Source organism: Pseudorasbora parva, chromosome 11, assembly GCF_024679245.1.
Source record: "Pseudorasbora parva isolate DD20220531a chromosome 11, ASM2467924v1, whole genome shotgun sequence".
NCBI classification, from domain to species: domain Eukaryota; kingdom Metazoa; phylum Chordata; class Actinopteri; order Cypriniformes; family Gobionidae; genus Pseudorasbora; species Pseudorasbora parva.
The window spans coordinates 4,597,905-4,617,409 of record NC_090182.1 but is presented as its reverse complement, the minus strand read 5'-3'; the positions used below and the strand labels follow the sequence as shown (position 1 = coordinate 4,617,409).

Genomic DNA, 19,505 nt, shown 5'->3' with positions numbered 1-19,505 from the left:
CACACTTCACTGTGTGCTTTGTTGCACTGAACTGTGCATTTAGTAACTAAGCCATTTGACAGTAAAGAGAAGGGAGGACACGCAATACAACGCGACTTGCTTTTAATTAACCGTATGGTTTTCACTTTTTCATCAGTGTTTCTATCATATTAGAAAAAGGGAGCAACAGTGCCTGACCTTTCCTATGGTTTCTATGGCAACAGAAAATGGGGTAAGAAATTTCAAGCACGTTCAATAAATTCCTCTTTGGTATCTCAGCACAAAAAGCAAAGCACTGAGCAATTAATCAGGGGCTTTTTGGGAGGAAAAAAAGTATAAAGGAGTCTCATCCAGACAGGAGGTTGAGAAAGCCATTTCTTTTCTACTTGATATATTCAAATGATCAACTCAACAGTCAGAGACGATTTTAATATGTCTTAGTAAATATAGAGCGTGTACATGCGCGAGTGGGGGCGGCTTTAATTTAGTAGATATCTTCACATATTAACATGGAAATGAAAAGGAAGTGGGTTTAGAGAGCAGACCTTTATTTAAGCGAAAGGGCTCTCCTCACATATTAAACATGAACCTGCGAAAAACTGAATTATTATATGTAATGTCAGGTATTCCCTCGGGCGCGTCAGCACTCTGCTCATGTCACCGGAGATGTAGAAATCCAAATGGAAACTTTAAATACGGTACACTTTTTCAGATGTATGGAAAAAAATGTGTTCAGGGTATCTCAGATTAAGCAAAAATAGTTTTGGCAAAAAATAAATACAACCACTTTCAAGGGACATTTTAAATCCCATTTACTTTTTAATGCACAATCCCATTCTTTTTCACAATTTATCAATAAAAGCTGGATAATCTTTCTTCAAAATGGAATAACTTGCAACACCTCTGAAAGATAGTATATTTTCGACTAATGTCACGCATTACTTTTATTTTTAAACTCCTGTATTAAAATCTACTCAATCTTCTACCTCTGTTCTGGGCACGCCCAATATATGAATAATAATAATAATATAATTATTTTTAATATTATTATTATTAGCAATATTAATATACAAGAAATTTGAACAGTAAATAAATTCTTAATAACTTGATTTATTTGCGACACATACAGTAATGTGAGTGAAGTTTCAATGCTAAGCAATCCTTAATTTATTTATTTATTTATTTTTTTAATGAAAATTTCTGACTCCAGATCTTTTTTTTCTCACTCTAATATTACGTTCACACAGCAAGCCTTGGTGATCACTTTTGATTTATTGCTCAGATCAGGTTTTTTTGTTTGTTTTTGTTTTGTATCAACACAGTCTCACCCCTACTCGTCAAATGTTGCCGAACGGTCAAGGGACCCTGACGTCAGCTGTTGACGCACAGGGTACCCCTAAATCGCCATTTTTCGACGTACTGGGTAATCCACTGATTTCAATGAGAAACCTAGGACGTCATAAACAGACGTGTTGGGCATGTGCATGTTATCGTCATGATGGAATTTATTGGGTTATAATTTTTCCATTATGACATGTTGGAGTGTGATTCTCAATTTAATCAGCCAGCACAATTGTATTTACATTTATTTACGCTATGATATACGTTTGAAACAGTAGTCAAACCCCACCCCGCCCTAAACCTACCCATTTGCGTATTATATGATATAAAACACAGGCTGTAACAGACAACAGGCACACTTTATTGAAAAAGTCCAACTATTCCGAGGCCAAACGATTGAATTGTGCGAAGAAAAGACCCAAAAGCAATCACCGTCTCTATCCGCGGCGCGCGGCGCGCGGCCCGCGCCCGTGCGTCACACTGAAGACGCCACAGGTAGACCCCTCGGCGTCACGCGATGGACGAACTGGGAACCCAATTGCTTTCAGTGGGAAACCTTTGGCGTCAACATTAGACGGCAATTCTATCGGTATGAAATCGCGCTGAAGAAGTCTCATTCAGAACACATCGCGATGTTTGGCATCAGATCACGTGTGCCACATGTTGGTGAGTAGTCATACATATTATGTCCTAATATTTGATATAAAGTATTTTCTGCTTGTCGTTATTGATCATGTTCAGTCACTGCATTGTATCTGTCATCATCTCCACTGAGGCTTTGCATTTCTTTGCTTTCTAAATAAACACACCTTGCTAATAGGGTAATTTAAAGGGGGGGTGAAATGCTGTTTCATGCATACTGATCTTTTTACACTGTTAAAGACTTGGAATCCCATACTAAACATAGACAAAGTTTCAAAAGTTAAGGTGGACGTTTGATGGGAGTATTTCTTAGTCAAAAATACTACTTCCGGTTAGTCATAAGTTTCGGCAAGTTTTTTGAGATCATGCGTCCCCATTGACGTTAGTGGGGGCGGAATTTCCTTGTATGGGCCTTACGGACAATTCTACCGGAAGCGCGTGAGAGAGAGCGAGGGAGAGAGCGAAAGCAACAGCCTGCGCGTGAGAGAGAGCGAGGGAGAGAGCGAAAGCAACAGCCTACGCCCATCAAAGCGGGGCTTGTAGGATGCTGGACAGGTGACAATTACACATAGCACATAACAATGTCACCAAAAAAGTGGGTTTTTGGTTGCCAGACCAAGACAGTCCTGCACAGATTCGCCAAAAACCCCGCGTTAAGGCAACAGTGGATGTAATTTGCTTTTCCGGATCAGCAACTGAGTTGCGCGAATGTTTATATCTGTTCGCTGTTTCATAAACAAGGCCCAGCTCGACGCCGAATTTTCCCAATCGCCTAATGCTGAAGGATGGAGCAGTCCCAACGTTAGAAGGGTGAGTGAGACTGCTTTTAGTCACCTTACTGTCTACACAAACCACGCGTAAACACACAAACACACGTGCACAACTGCACTTCCCACATGTACACCTTCAAAGACAAAAATACGACGATATAATTCAAGTATAAATATGTAAATAACACAAGCCGCTAAGCATATTATATAGTTAGTGTATAACTTGTAACTTACCACATACAGACGTCCTGCTCTAGTCGTTTTTGCTGCTGCTCCTGTTCAACTGCAGCCTCTGGGTCTGATTCCGGATCATAGATGTATGGCTGTATCCGATTAAAAGCCATATTTTTATTTTGAATAAAGTTTTTTTCCCGCTGTTAGGGATGACGGACTCGACTCAACACACAGCGCGCTGCTGCACACGTCATTATTTAGCTCCGCTCACACGACACGCCCCCACCGCTCGGCTTTTTTCGGAAAGACTCGGAACAGCGCATCTTTCTTATATAATTATTAAAAAAATAAAAACTTTTCGGAGATATGCAGGATGCAATGCTACTCTATAGGTACTCAAGATTGACATGACACTGACTGAAACTGAGTGTTTCACCCCCCCTTTAACACTGTCACGTGACGTGCTATAGACATTTAAACAGTTGTTAATATTTAATAATAATTACTAGTGTAGTTCCAACGTGGCATTTGTAGTAGAAGCACAATAAAAAAAAAAAAAAACAACACTTGCCATGCGTTTACCACAGTATTGGTAGTTTTAATGTGATATTTGTTGTAAATAAACAGTAGCCACAACAATTACCATGCTTTAAATGCATTTTAATGTAAAATCCAAATATTGTTATTTAAATAGTATACTTTATAATGCTATATATTATATATTATGACTTTTTTCTCTCTTTCTTTTTTTTTTTTTTTTACCTGAAAAGACCAAAAGGGCCTCTCGGACTCAGTCAACCCATTCTTGTTTGTGGAGAAATAACGGAGAAAACCGAAAGCTGCAACAGCAAATATTTGTAATGGTATGTATGAGTTGGTTTGAACCCTTTATCAAACATTTTATTTAGCATTTGTTGTTACTTATTCTCACAAATCCTATAGCTCAATCAGTAAGAACATATTCCCAAAGTCTTAATAATTCACAAGATTTAACAAGTTGTCAAATTCGTATGATTCTCGTACATATAGCTCATGGATTTCTAAATGTTAAGTGGTCTCTTAATTTTTTTTTCCAGAGCTGTATTTGTATATGAAGAGTTCAGATGCAAAAGCCTCAAAAAGCCACTTCGGTCACATGACATCAGATATTCGATTATTTTTTCTTAATCAGATCAGTTGCAATGTTTATAACGTCCCGTTTGCATGTAAATAATTTATGTGATCACAAAATCAAGTGAGTTATCTACATTTTCAAACAAATTCATATGATATAGCTTGCTATTATATACTTTTAATAATGGGAATGCACACATATCTGTGAACTTACTAAATAAATGTATTTAACATTTAATTATGCAACTTTTTTTACAGCAAGAAACAGTTATGTATGAACTCACAACTTGCATGCAATGTAATACAATTTCCTCTTTCTTTCTGTCTTGCAGGATTACTTGCAGATTACTTTTATTTATTTATTTTTGTTTAAAAGATCTCTACAATATCAAACTCAACAGCTCTTTTAAGAGTCAACCCTCACAAGAGCTTCTAGTGATTCTCAGCTAATCTTGCCGTAATCAGCCCTTCACAGGTAAAGTTGAATATTATCAGTATCAGTATATATACTAAAGTATATACAGTTTTTAGTATATATACTCATCAAATGCTCACCTTAATCTTATGGTAAATTAACTTTATTGTAACTGTCTTAATTTATATGTTTTAAAAACAATAGTATTTGCACAGAGTAAGTGAGACTTTCTTGTTTTACAGAAGAGAAGAAAGACCAGACCTTATATCGAAGCAAGCTAAGAAAATAAGTCATTTGTTTAGGGTGAGGGAGGAAGATGGACATCTTGTGCCCGAAGAAGACAGAAAAGTGCGCAAGTCCATTGGTATGTCTTGTATTGAAGCAATGCTGTAATATGTAGTACAAAATTTGATGTTGATCTCTCAAAGGACTATTCATTTCAACAGTGATCATTCTTTCTACTCTGATAAAATACGTACCATTATTCATGTCTAAATCTTTTAATAACTCCTAAAATAAGCAAATGAGGTTCTGTATCTTGGATTTATTTAAAATGGTAAATATTTGTTTTCCCTTTTTGATACAATTATTATTACACTTTTGGCCTTCAGTTCTTAAAAACTGCACCGTCTGTTTGTCTTAGATAAAAGCAGACAAGTGTGGGAAAAAGCATTTAGTTGTTATAAACTCCATGTATTTCTCCATTGTTTTGTAGACCATGGACAGTTCTGGGTAGCTTTAGAAGATAATGAGTTGGGACATATTAGGAATCAAATAGTAAATGTTCTTTGAATTATGTGTAATATCTGGTTAGTTCTTTGGCTTGAAACAAGGCCTTATACTCCACAGACTAAACACATTGCATTTGTGTTTTAAGATGGATAGCAAGAGAAGGCACAAATTCTACAGGAAAAAGATGTGCTGCCAAGGAGGAATACAAGAGGCAAAAACTCTGCTCTCTGAGAACTATACATGGCCATGGGTGCTTCATAAGCATGGTAAGTCTGGTGCCTGGGTACCTATTTCTTAATTCTGTCCATGAAAGTTGTATTGCAGTATTTGAACAATTTTATATTGTAAAGGCTATCACAAGTGATGCTCTTGAAACAAGTAACTAAAGAAATCTAGCATCACTGACAAAGGCTCAGAAGAGACCATGCCTTTCTAAAAGATCTTTTAAAAGATCTACTGTTTAAAAGGTTGCTGTTGATATGGGTAAATTAGTTTTTGTTCAGTACTTGGCTAATATTATGGGCTGCAATATTATACATAATGCTTCAATGTGTATATTATTTTATGTACTGACTGCTGCTTTGTAAATTTAAATCAGGAATTGGCATTTCTGCCCATTTTGAGGTGGAGAGTTTACTGAAGAACATAGGTTAACCTGACTGTACATTAAACTTAATCTGAATTGTGTTTGTTGTTTTACTTTTAGACCAGGACTGGAGAACGCCGGATTATACAACTTCTTCCTCTGGTTGAGAAAAGGCTACACAACATCAGTGATCACATCATCTGTACATTGATTATACTGTAGGGTACAAGTGGGCAAACTGTTTAGAAGAAGAAGAACATGAACATGATAGAGGGAAGAGACAGAAACCAGTCTAGTTGTAATAATGAATCATTATTTTCCAACACTATATCAAATCTGTTTTCTGTATCATAGTTGACTAGATGGGATTATGTGGCACTAATTTGTGTGGCTTCAGCAGCTGTGAATGGATTAATATGATGTTAATGTGTTTTTTAAAACCCATTTTTATTTATCTTGAATCTTATTTGACTTTATTCTACTTTATCAACTGTATACTGTATCCTCCAATAAAGTGTTGAGTGATAAAGTATGGTGAGTATTGTGTATGGTGTTTGGTACAGTAAATACACATTCAACCAGTTTATTTAGGTTATCTTATTAATTACCAAGAATATTTTACTTGAGAAGTAAAAATTTTTTATCTGGTTATATTATATTTGGTACAATGCTCCAAAAAGTTGTATATACTTGCATGCTGTGACAAGTATGTCAGTTTTCAGTGAAATAAAGGGAAGGATTACAAACACTTCAAGCTTAACTGAAGATGATCCATGTTGATCATTCTGGTACATCTACTACTGCAATAAAAATTAAAGCATGCACATTTTCGATGCCAGGTACGTGAAGAGGGTGTAGATGAAATTGTGACAATGTCTCTTGTTATTTTACTTAATGGTGCATTGTCCTATATTTAATAGTAATAATGAAGTGTAAATAATATAAATAGTTTTTGTTTACTCTGGAAAGTGGATAATGGCAAGTTGTTGCAGGTTCATCCATTATATTTATTAGTGTTTATCCATAAAAGAAAAGAAAACTTAATAATTATTATTTTAAAACATTTCTTTCAAATATTTCTGTATTTCATCAGATGGTCTTACAATATCAAAACCTATACACAAGCATGACGTTAGAATAGAAAAGACAAAATACTCTGATATTTAAATGTGACTCAAAGTTTGTTGTACGTGATGAGGAGAATAGATCTGTGTATGTTGTACTGCCCTTACACCTCCAGTGACCCAGAAGTGGCCCCTGGAAGAGCAAAAAAAAAAGCATATTTCAAATGGCTTTAACTCAAAGTCTGGTTAGCGTATCACAGAGAAAATTGGCAGGACAACTGCATATGCAATGTTTACTAAATAATGTTGGCCACAGTTTTCAGACATATATGGAAAGCTGCCATAAAGGTTTTTTTAAAAGTGCTCACAGTAAAATATACAATTTCAGCTTGGCCCTCATATATGTCATAAAGGTTTACACAATGAACATATTTTAATATCCAGTTGTCCATTAAATATGTAATTTACTTAACATTTATTGTTTCATTATGAAACCTTTTAAACTACATTACCCATATATCTGTCATTGTATCAATGCAATGGGAAACATGGCGCTGTAGTTCATAGAAGTGTGCTGAAATGCTTAGGGTTAGGGTTGGGTTCTCAGTAAAGGAGTCATTTCTCACAACATAGCGACACTTTATAGTTAGCTTAACGTATTACTGACGTAATAATAACACCAAAACATACTTTGTAACATGAAACGCCGTTTTATATGGTTAAAACAGATAGTCCAATCACAGCGCGTTCTGCGATAAAGTCACAGCCAATGACAACCCAGCTGAACAGAGGCGTCACACTTACTTGTCCATTTATGGTAAATTATATCACATCTCATCCGGTTCAACTGAAGGGGTAGATTCCTTAAATATTTAATATTTAGGCTGCTAAATATTTATTTATTCTAATTAAATAATAAAACTCACATTTTAAAACGAAAGTCTTCTTTGTGTGGTTAAACTGATGCATAATACATATATTTGAAAGAGAATCCTTTTTCTATGCAATGGTCTACAAGCATAAACATCTTTAAGCCATCCTTTACAATCTGAACTCTTGGAATTAAAACAAATATAACAAAAGCACAATGAATGCACACAATTTTGTAAGCATATTCCAATATTTAATGTCAAACAGTTTAAATACAAATGTAGTGCCCATATATATATAGGCAAAAAAAGAACATTTTACATTCTAAACTTTAATACTATATATTTGCGATTATTGTTCACTTTTATTGTAACTAAATTAAATGCCAATTAAAATAGTTGATGATTATTGTAAATGTTAACCATTTTCAGTAAGAAAATACTTCTATAAAGTACATTCATGTTACAGTTACATTAACAAGGTAGTGATATAATGATAGTGAAATAATGATAGAGGTAGTTATGGTGGACATGTACTTTAGTGACCATTGTAATAAAAGTTTTAATGAATAATTATTGATTTCAAAAGGTATTAACTCTCACTATCTTCATTTGTTCAAACAAACAACAAATGCAGAAATATACATTGCACTATGGCATCATGAAGTCAATGCATGACTAGAACTAATGGATGGCAATAGATATGTCCTTCACTAAAACTCCTGATGATAAAGGCATAGGCAGACATCAAGAACAGTTTATGAATATTGGTTCTGCATAAATCAAAGAGATCATAAGACTCTACAGACTCCACGTGAAGACTTTGAGACACTGTGACAGAGCAAAGGGTGCACTTCACTGGACATGTCCCATGTATGCCCAAACAACAACACCACAAAAACACTTATGAAGTGGACACCACCAGGAGGACGCACGAGACAGGGAAAACCACTGAAGATATGAGACAGATGTTTCACGAAGACCTCAATGCCGGTGTTCCATGAGAAGATGTGAAAACGTGGCCACAGATCGAATATGTTGGAGGACACATGTTGCCCAATGTGCCCAGGACAGGACATGATGATGATGTTGTCAGTTTATACATAACTGTAGGATTTATTTCTGTAAAAAACGTTGCATAATTAAATGTTAAATACATTTATTTAGTAAGTTCACAGATATGTGTGCATTCCCATTATTAAAAGTATATAATAGCAAGCTATATCATATGAATTTGTTTGAAAATGTAGATAACTCACTTGATTTTGTGATCACATAAATTATTTACATGCTAAATTATTTATCTGAACTCATCATATACAAATACAGCTCTGGAAAAAAAAATTAAGAGACCACTTAACATTTAGAAATCCATGTTAAGTGGTCTCTTAATTTTTTTCAGAGCTATATGTACGAGAATCATACGAATTTGACAACTTGTTAAATCTTGTGAATTATTAAGACTTTGGGAATATGTTCTTACTGATTGAGCTATAGGATTTGTAAGAATAAGTAACAACAAATGCTAAATAAAATGTTTGATAAAGGGTTCAAACCAACTCATACATACCATTACAAATATTTGATGTTGCAGCTTTCGGTTTTCTCCGTTACTTCTCCACAAACAAGAATGGGTTGACTGAGTCCGAGAGGCCCTTTTGGTCTTTTCAGGTAAAAAAAAAAAAAAAGAAAGAGAGAAAAAAGTCATAATATATAATATATAGCATTATAAAGTATACTATTTAAATAACAATATTTGGATTTTACATTAAAATGCATTTAAAGCATGGTAATTGTTGTGGCTACTGTTTATTTACAACAAATATCACATTAAAACTACCAATACTGTGGTAAACGCATGGCAAGTGTTGTTTTATTTTATTTTATTGTGCTTCTACTACAAATGCCACGTTGGAACTACACTAGTAATTATTATTAAATATTAACAACTGTTTAAAGGTCTATAGCACGTCACGTGACAGTGTTAAATTACCCTATTAGCAAGGTGTGTTTATTTAGAAAGCAAAGAAATGCAAAGCCTCAGTGGAGATGATGACAGATACAATGCAGTGACTGAACATGATCGATAACGACAAGCAGAAAATACTTTATATCAAATATTAGGACATAATATGTATGACTACTCACCAACATGTGGCACACGTGATCTGATGCCAAACATCGCGATGTGTTCTGAATGAGACTTCTTCAGCGCGATTTCATACCGATAGAATTGCCGTCTAATGTTGACGCCAAGGGGGTAATCTAGCGCTCGGAAAGCGTTCCACCCCTAGGGGCTGCCATTGCTAACCAAGCCATCACCTGCTGTTAGCATCCCATTGACTCCCATTCATTTTTGAGTCACTTTGACAGTGAATAACTTTACATCTGAGACGTTTAAAGACTCCATTTGTCCATTGTTTATTTCTAAAGAAACATGACAATGTATAAAAGGCTCCATTACCTTGTATCTTACACTATGGCCCCGCAGCAGCTGTTTTTGTAAAAATAGGCTAACGATTGCGTCATAACCAACGCGACCCTGTCGCACAGTTGAGAAATTACCGTATAGACCTGAAGAGACGCTCGCAGGCAATCTTTTACTGTCTATGAGACAATCGGGGGGACGTGGAGACATGTCCTGGAGACTAGTCTGATAAAGTCAAGGGGGAAGAATGGGGAGAAGCCCATAATGAGCCAAAAGCAACGGGAGAAAATATTTAAACAACGTGATTCAGCTTTCGCTTTCCACATCTACTAGAAGACTCACAGCTGTCAGACAGGAGGCTCACGTCACATCTACGTCCTCAAGCTCAGTCTGAGCCTGCGCAGTTCGCTCAGCCATCAGGAAGTGAGTGCCCCTAGGTTGACTTCATTCTTTCGCCGTAGACGTCAATGGGAACGCTCGGTCCATTTCTTTTACTGTCTATGGTTGACGCCAAAGGTTTCCCACTGAAAGCAATTGGGTTCCCAGTTCGTCCATCGCGTGACGCCGAGGGGTCTACCTGTGGCGTCTTCAGTGTGACGCACGGGCGCGGGCCGCGCGCCGCGCGCCGCGGATAGAGACGGTGATTGCTTTTGGGTCTTTTCTTCGCACAATTCAATCGTTTGGCCTCGGAATAGTTGGACTTTTTCAATAAAGTGTGCCTGTTGTCTGTTACAGCCTGTGTTTTATATCATATAATACGCAAATGGGTAGGTTTAGGGCGGGGTGGGGTTTGACTACTGTTTCAAACGTGTATCATAGCGTAAATAAATGTAAATACAATTGTGCTGGCTGATTAAATTGAGAATCACACTCCAACATGTCATAATGGAAAAATTATAACCCAATAAATTCCATCATGACGATAACATGCACATGCCCAACACGTCTGTTTATGACGTCCTAGGTTTCTCATTGAAATCAGTGGATTACCCAGTACGTCGAAAAATGGCGATTTAGGGGTACCCTGTGCGTCAACAGCTGACGTCAGGGTCCCTTGACCGTTCGGCAACATTTGACGAGTAGGGGTGAGACTGTGTTGTTTGTATAGCTGTTCATATTGTTGTTTTAAAGTGGTAATGAACAGCATTACATGTTATTCTTTTATAATGTTATCTGGGGTGCACTTATAATGTTAGTAGGATTTTTACATAATAATTATCATAATTTTGATATAAAAGCCATTTTTCGTACCCTGTTTTTAGCCTCTAGTTTGACTCCCTGCTATGATTGGCTGCTGTGAGACTTCAGTGTAAAAGCCCACTGCTGTGATTGACTAACATTAGCATGTGAAATAGCTAGTATTACATCTGGAACATTTAGAACATTTTTACTTTTACAGCTCTCAAGGTTAAAGGGATCATTCAACCAAAAATCAAAATGAGCCCATTATTTATTTACTCCCCCTCAAGTCATCCTAGGTGTTTATAATATTCTTCTTACAGATTATATAAAAATGTCCTGGCTCTTTCAAGGTTTATAATGGCAGTGAATGGTTGTTTCACTTTTAAAAGTCCTTAAAAGTGCATCGTTCATCATAAAAGTGCATTTATCCATCATATAACTGCTTCACATGGCTCCGGGGGTTGATAAAGGCCTTCTGTAAGTGTTTGTGTAAGAAGAAAAAAATCCATATTTAAAACTTTATAGACTAAAACTTCCAGCGGAAAGCCATTTGCAAGTCAACTTACGCAAAAGTGTGACCCCTGATGCGATGTACTTCCCGATAGTGTTGGACCACAAACTCAAACCCCTCTTCTTTTATCAAAATCGTCTGCCATTTCAGTTTAAAAATACTTGTTTAAGACTGTAATTCAAGAGTGGTGTTTTGCATGCGTCAAGGGTTCAAGGGGCAAGGGTTACTCTTTTGCCATAAATCGATGCGTCAAACTCATCCATGTCTTTATGGACCGACGCTTTGTGCACTGGTGCGCAGTCATGTTGGACTTGAAAGGGGCCGTGTCCAAACTGTTCCCACAAAGTTGAGAGCATTAAATTGTCCAAAATATCTTGGTATGCCCAGACTCGTACATCGGATCACCAGACAGAGAAGCGTGATTGGTCACTCAGAGAACCCGTCTCACTGCTCTAGAGTCCAGTGGCGGCTGCTTTACTCCACTGCATCCCACACTTTGCATTGATCTTGGTGATGTAAGGCTTGGATGAGTTGCTCAGCCATGGGAACCCATTCCATGAAGCTCTCTACGCTGTTCTTGAGCTCATCTGAAGGCCACAGAAGTCTGGAGATCTGGAGCTGTTGACTCTGCAGAAAGTTGGTGACTTCTGCGCACTGTGACCCTCAGCATGCGCTGACCCCGCTCTGTGAGTTTCTATTGTTCCCAATGGCTTCCACTTTGTTATAATCCCACTAACAGTTGAGCGTGGAATATTTAGTAGTGAGGAAATGTCAGGAATGGACTTATTGCACAGGTGTCAGCCTATCACGGCCCCACGCTTGAGTTCACTGAGCTCCTGAAAGCGACCCATTCTTACACTAATGTGTGTAGAAGCGTCTGCAGGCCTAGAGCTTGATTTATACACCTGTGGACATGAAGAGATTGAACACCTGAACTCAGTGATTTGGAGGGACGTCCCAAAACTTTTGGGAATATAGTGTTTCTGTGTGTGTTTGTTTAATGAATACTGCTGCGATTAGACCCTCGCCTCCGCTCGTCTCTTCATTGCTCACCGTGACAGTTTGTTTGTGTACTTTGTGCTGGATGTTTATTGTCATCTAAAGCATTCGGCAGCAGTCCCGGGTCAAGGGTGAAGATCTGACGCGCACAATAGAGCTATAATGACATCAGGTGACATACACTGTTACAAAACTCACACAACTGCTGACTTTTATAGCTTTTACCACCATTCGTCAGGTTTAGTTGATGTTTGTGTGAACAGCTTATAAATCTGTATTGTGTCAACAGCAAGGCCGGACTTACCATTGGGCTTGACTGGGCTCAAGCCCATGGGCCCCGCCCAGAAGGGTGCCCCGCCCTTTTACATTTGATTTTTTTTCTCAATAATATGTCAGTCATTTAATTTTTAATTTAAAGTTTGTTGATTGGTCTGGTATCGTTACCTGGCCCTGCCCTGCAATTAAAATTTTAATTTAATTAGCTAAATTAAATATCAGTCATCTTGAGGTACGTAGTGCCTTGTTTACTCCCGTTGAAAAAAACCTGTCTGCATTAGACAGTGATGTAATGGCGGACAAACAGAGTGGCGCGCTTAAAAGAAATTAAAGAATGAAAGATTGACAGATTGTTTTAATAGCGGCTGGTTCTGAAACATATCTGTCAGTGTAACGGAGGCGAGCTAACGAGAACTGTACAGGTAAACTCCCATCATTTCAGGAGACACTCGCCTCGTCTAGTGGCCAGTGCAAAGAACATGCAGTATTAAGCCTCGAGGAAAGACCCGAGTGCGAAACTAATCCACATACACTTATTATCAATTTTGTCTTTAGTGATCTTGACTTCAAAATAATCAACACGCTTCAATCAGTGGTCATATAAATAAATTATCACGTGTTTTATTTTATTTTTTACATGTAACACTGTATACTGTACCAGTCACCTTTTGAAATTAGCTTTGCACTTCAAATAACGATTGGATCGATTATATTGTTTTTCGCCATCAGATGGCAACACATTATTTTTTAAAAACATTTGTCATTGAATCGTTCATTCGGGAGATTCGTTCAAAGATGCTGATTCATCTATGAAACAATTGTATTTGATTGAGGAATTGAATCATTCATTCAAACCTAAAAATTTTTAAATAAATAATTCAGATTATTTAAACATTGTATAGACATCAGCAATTAACATAAATTGTGTTATTTTGTTTAGTTGTTTGTTCAGAATCGTGATCTCTATTTTTATTCTCAGTTGTTTGTTCAGAATCGTGATCTCTATTTTTATTCTCAGTTGTTTGTTCAGAATCGTGATCTCTATTTTTATTCTCAGTTGTTTGTTCAGAATCGTGATCTCTATTTTTATTCTCAGTTTATCCAGGATTGTGTTGCTCTCATACATAGCTTGTATATCATTTTGTTCTATTTAAAGTAATGTTTAGATAGGGCCCGAAAGTGACTCAAATCCAGGGGCCCCCACCACCCTAAGTCCTGCCCTGGTCAACAGGTAGGAGTATATTGCGCTGTGAATGAAGAATAAAGTCTCCCTAAAGAAGCCTGTATTTATAATGCATTATTATAATGCATTCATAATGCCTTACAAACAAACATATAAAATGCTTTTTCATCTGATAAATAATCATAACAACAATTACAATGCATTATAATGCTGCTTAGCTATTTGTGGTTATAGCTTTTAAGAGTTAGCCTGACAAGCCAGACCCATATCAAGATGTTTGGTCTGGAAACTCACCATTGACGGCTCAATCCGAGGGGCGGATAAACGGTTGTCTTTCAAACTCCCTCTGCACGCGATAGGATAGCGCTACAACCAACCAGAGCAACGAAGGTGAAGCAGAGCTTGTTGATGATTAAACATTCACCGTATCCGGTCGGCTAAACTCCGAACACATCTTCCCTTTTTAAGAATGACTTCAGTGCCGTTCTTTGTTCTTTTCTCAGAGAAAAGCTTAACTCCAAGTCTTCCAGAGTCGCGGTCAAAGCTGATCCGAAAGACCGCCGTTCGCCAGTTTCTGTGTTTACTAGAAGCACGTAAACACAACTCGGCCGTCGTCATTATGGCCCCACCCGCCGACTCTATACACGATGTGATTGGCCCGGCAAGAGTGAGGGGAATACAGCTCAGAAGGGTATTGATAGTTGCTAGACGACACTCGCGGGCAGGTTAGATTTGCTGCCGCTAGGGTCCTTCTAGATTTCTAGGCTATTTAAGAGTATGATGCCATTTTATAATGTTCAGATAAATAATGCATCATAAAGGTATATTTTTTAATGCATTATAATGCATGCATAATGCCTTATAAACAACCTTATAATGTGGTGTATCATATCATGGATAAATATAGCAACAGGTATAATACTTACCTGTTTATGGTTATAACTGTTAAACTAATGTTTGGATTGTTTCGGAAGAGCGTGCCAATACTTTTGACAATATTGTGTATGTCAGGCTACAGAAGTAAAACTGTGGTTTTAAAATTTAAAAGTCACTTGAAATCAGACACAAACACTTACATTAATCATGCATAAAGCTTCATTTGAGCAAACAGAAATTAATCATTAGTTCAATTAAATTAATCCATTTAACTGCTGATTTTCAAGACGCACTCTTTTCCTGAGTCTGTAAAAACAGCTGTAGGCCAGTGATGTCAGCGTGTTGACGCTGCAGGCAGATTTCCAGAGGACGCATCATCATAATTAGTGTGATGAGCGGCTACGGGGGGAAAATAGGAATAATTAGGCTGTTTTTCTGACTGTTTAGGTCAGTGTCTGCGACATTTGATAGACTGATTCTTGTGTTCCCTCAAACCACACAGTTTCACACTTACTAGCGAAGCTACTGTGGGGAATCGGTGGGAGATGTCATTAGATTAATGTTTGCTATCTGTATAATTACACATAATAGTGTGCCATCATTTATGGGCTTGCTTTTGCTCTAATGTGTACTAATGTATGCTACCATGTTGTACCCTGCAGCCAAGCCTATAGTTAAACTGCACTCATGCAATTAACATACAGTTAAGGAATCTTTATATTAAAATGAAATTGATTTTGTTCTATTTTGAAAAAAACGAACCCACATTTGTGCATATTTTTTATAAGTGGATGTTCTTTTTAATACTGTGAGCCATTGTGTTCATAACTCATTTAACTTAATTAAAAACAGATCATTCAGAAAGAAAAATACATGCAGGGTGACTTGATTTAAAAGTGATATTAAAGGGGGGGGGGGGGGGGGTTCATTAGTTCAAAAACTAGTTTCAAAAACTAATGTTGGACGTTTGATGGAGTATTTCTGTGTCAAAAATACTCCTTCCGGTTTCTCACAAGTTTCGGAGAGTTTTTTTTCGAGTATGGCTCGACTTGACGTTAATGGAGCGGAAGGTCCTTGTATGGGCCGTACGGGCTCTTCTCCCGGTAGGGTGCGCGCGTGCGTGACTAGAGCGAGAGAGGAAATGCACGCCCATAAACACTGCTCTCAGGTGCAGATCCAGTCGTCCGTGAACACTTCTGTCACTCGCCGCGCTCCACTTTATTCCTATGGGTGACGTCGAGCGACTTCAGTGCTTCAGCACAGCATTCTGGGAAGGCAGCGCTGCATTTGAACCGATTTGAACGCAGAAATGACGGGAAGCTTCACAACATCGCTTCAGTCGCGTCTCAAAGTGGATTTCCACGCCACTGCTGTCACAGGACTTCACCAAATCATACCAAAGAAGTGTGTTTTTGACGGAGCGGTCCCAGCGATAAAGGTTCGGTCCTGCTTTGGAAGCAGCCGGTGAGTTAAACGGCTTCAAATGTCTGTGCTGTCGGCTATCGTCGCGTGAGTAAACATCAGTAAACGACACGATCGCGTGCTTCGTCATTTAAATGCGCTAACGGACTCCATTGTTGTTCTCTGTATAACGTTACACTAGTCTGACTCTGACGTGCAAAACCGTTTTGCTTGCTACTGCTAAGGTTTAGTCGCATACAATAGTCCATAAACCGAATCATGTCCTCATAAACTGCGAGTAAACACACACAAATGTTGACAGGCCACTAAATACAGTCCATACCACAGAGACGGACGTCCTGCTGTTGCTGTTTCTCATGTTCAATTTATTTCAGCCTCCGGATCTGATTCTGGATCATTATCTGTATTAGCTGAGATCGATAGCGATGGGATTCTCCACGCTTGAGGACGTCACCACTTTGCGTGATCGCCATTCTTTAGCTCCGCCCACACGATACGCCTCCAGGCGCTCGGTTTTTTCCGGAAAGACTCGGTACAGCCCATATTTCTTTTATAAATATAATAAAACTAAAGACTTTTCGGAGATATGAAGGATGCAGTACTACTCTATAGGTACTCAAGATTGACATGAGATTGACTGAAACTGAGTGTTTCACCCCCCCTTTAACAGTGATATTAAATTACTATTGGAAAGGTTTTAAAAAGCTTCAACAGTAGCCTAAACAAAACCTTGATTGGAAAGCAATACGACCAAGAACTTGATTTAAGAAAATAAATAGGTTCCTTTTTTTGATATCATGTTGTCTTTAAAGATCACTTAGAAGAAAATAAAAGAGAATGGTTTGCTTAATTAAAATGTTGGCCGGCTCACAGCAGGACTCTGTTAATGGACTCGCCACTCTTCAGCTCATAGATAGTAAGATTCATTAAGGAAAGGAATAAGCTTGTAAAGCTAGTCAAGCATTAACTGCATAAATAAATGCAAAATGGTGCCGCATAAGAACAATTGGGAGCAGATTCTGCCTTCAATTTAAAGCACTCAGGAAAATGTAAGACTTTGTCACAAAATATAGCGGTAAGAGTTCCTTAAAAGCCATGAAAGGCACATTCCTCTGAGACCAATAGGCTCATTAGTGCTAATGGGATGAAAGGAAGGCAACAAAAGATATAAACTGACATTTTAGCTGGCTTAGTCTGCCCTAAAAACAATATCTCTCTCATTCCCTCCCTTCCTCTCTGAACCTTGATCAAGGTTACTCACTGAACAGGAAAATTAAGCCGACGGTCTTGAAAGTATGCAAGCCACCAGCATCAACATTAGCCGAACGAGACACAATGAAAGGACATTTAAGACAAGAAAGTGACATTTTTCATGAGGTTCCACTGTCAATATTGCTTCTGCGTTGAACATTTAGTTGAGTTCTAATGTTTGTTCAACCGAGGCATGGCCTGGTTTTTCACAGCAGGGAAAAAGTAGGAACTTCACTGCCCTGCCATTAACAACCTACATTTCTTCATCTTTCTGCTCTTTCTCAAGGTGAAACCATTTCATCAGTGCCCACAAAATAAAATAAAACACAATGAAATCTGGCCAATATATATGTAAAACATTGTGGGTTATTTTTCCTACAAAAATCCTGTGTTGAGCTTTTGGGTATTTAATTTATATTATTTATTTATTTATTTATTTATTTATTTATTTATTTATTTATTTATTTATTTATTTATTTATTTATTTATTTATTTATTTATTTATTTATTTATTTATTTATTTATTTTTAGTGATACAAAATAATTTGTATTATTATGATTTGTATTAAAACAATATAAAATATGCTATACTGTAAAATATGATAAAAGAAAATAAAGGAATCACCATGCAAAAAAAAAGGGGTGTAGAGTATAAATATATAAACCTTTAGAGGATTTAATCAACCCATTATGCTGGGTTAAATAAACAACCCAATTTGCTGTCTAAAACTAACCCAACATGTGTTCTGTCCTATATTTGGGTTGTTTTTTAAACCCAGTGTTTTTTAGAGTGTATGGTGTTTGTCACTTCCTTGAAATACAACCCATGGCAGCGTTTACTAAAGGTGCGTCCCTATCGACAATATTTTAATTAATTAAACACAACGCGCAGGAGCGTTTTCTAAAGTTGTGCTCCTATTGAAAGCAGGACACTTTCATTTTAAAGCATTTTTCCTTTTTATCTGCTTAATATTTCAGGTTTTGGAGAGCTCAGTTGGTAAAGCATTGCACTACAACACCATGTCATCATGCGATCGTGAGTTCGATCCCAGGGAACACATGTGCTCATAAAGTGTGTATGACTATAAATCACTGGGTGGGTTTAGGGATGGGGTGGGTGTAGTTGTAAATTTAAAAAAATATTTTTGCTAAATGGAAATATGACAAATGGTGGTAAAAAGTCCAGACATTGAATTAAAATGAACACGCATTTTGATTGGTAACGACAGTCATTCGTCATCTCATGACGTCAAATGTAACACGCCACTGTCATTATTTTTACTCCAGCTAGAGGGCGCATGACTTTAAAACGTAAATATAGGTCGTAATAAGGTGCTATAAAAACAACCTATAGAGTCGTATTTTATTGGAGGACAGGTTGTGAAAGTTATATTTTTGTCCCCCCTAAATATATTTTGTTTTATTAATGCAATATGCAAGATAAAAGTTTTTAAATACTATAAAAGCATGTGTGTAAACTGCAAGGGACACACTTTAACCAACGTTAATCTATATCTGTTTAAACTAACCTGAGAAACTAATGTCATCAAAAAACGATTAAGATATTGTTCCTGATTGCACAATGTTCTGCATCCACACACATCTATTTATTCTAAACACATGGAGGCTGCAACTTTGGAGCAAGAAAGCCAACCTTCTTATTTTCCGATATTTGCAAAGAGTGGAGTGCCA

At 37.3% G+C, this 19,505-nt stretch overlaps 1 long non-coding RNA gene across 1 annotated transcript; it reads left to right on the top strand.

The window, feature by feature from the left end:
• Window positions 1-4,684: 4,684 nt before the first annotated feature.
• LOC137092169 (uncharacterized) lies at window positions 4,685-6,024 on the top strand. The gene is made up of 3 exons (XR_010908167.1): window positions 4,685-4,798; window positions 5,312-5,432; window positions 5,873-6,024. It is a non-coding gene; the product is annotated as an uncharacterized lncRNA (long non-coding RNA).
• Window positions 6,025-19,505: the final 13,481 nt, after the last annotated feature.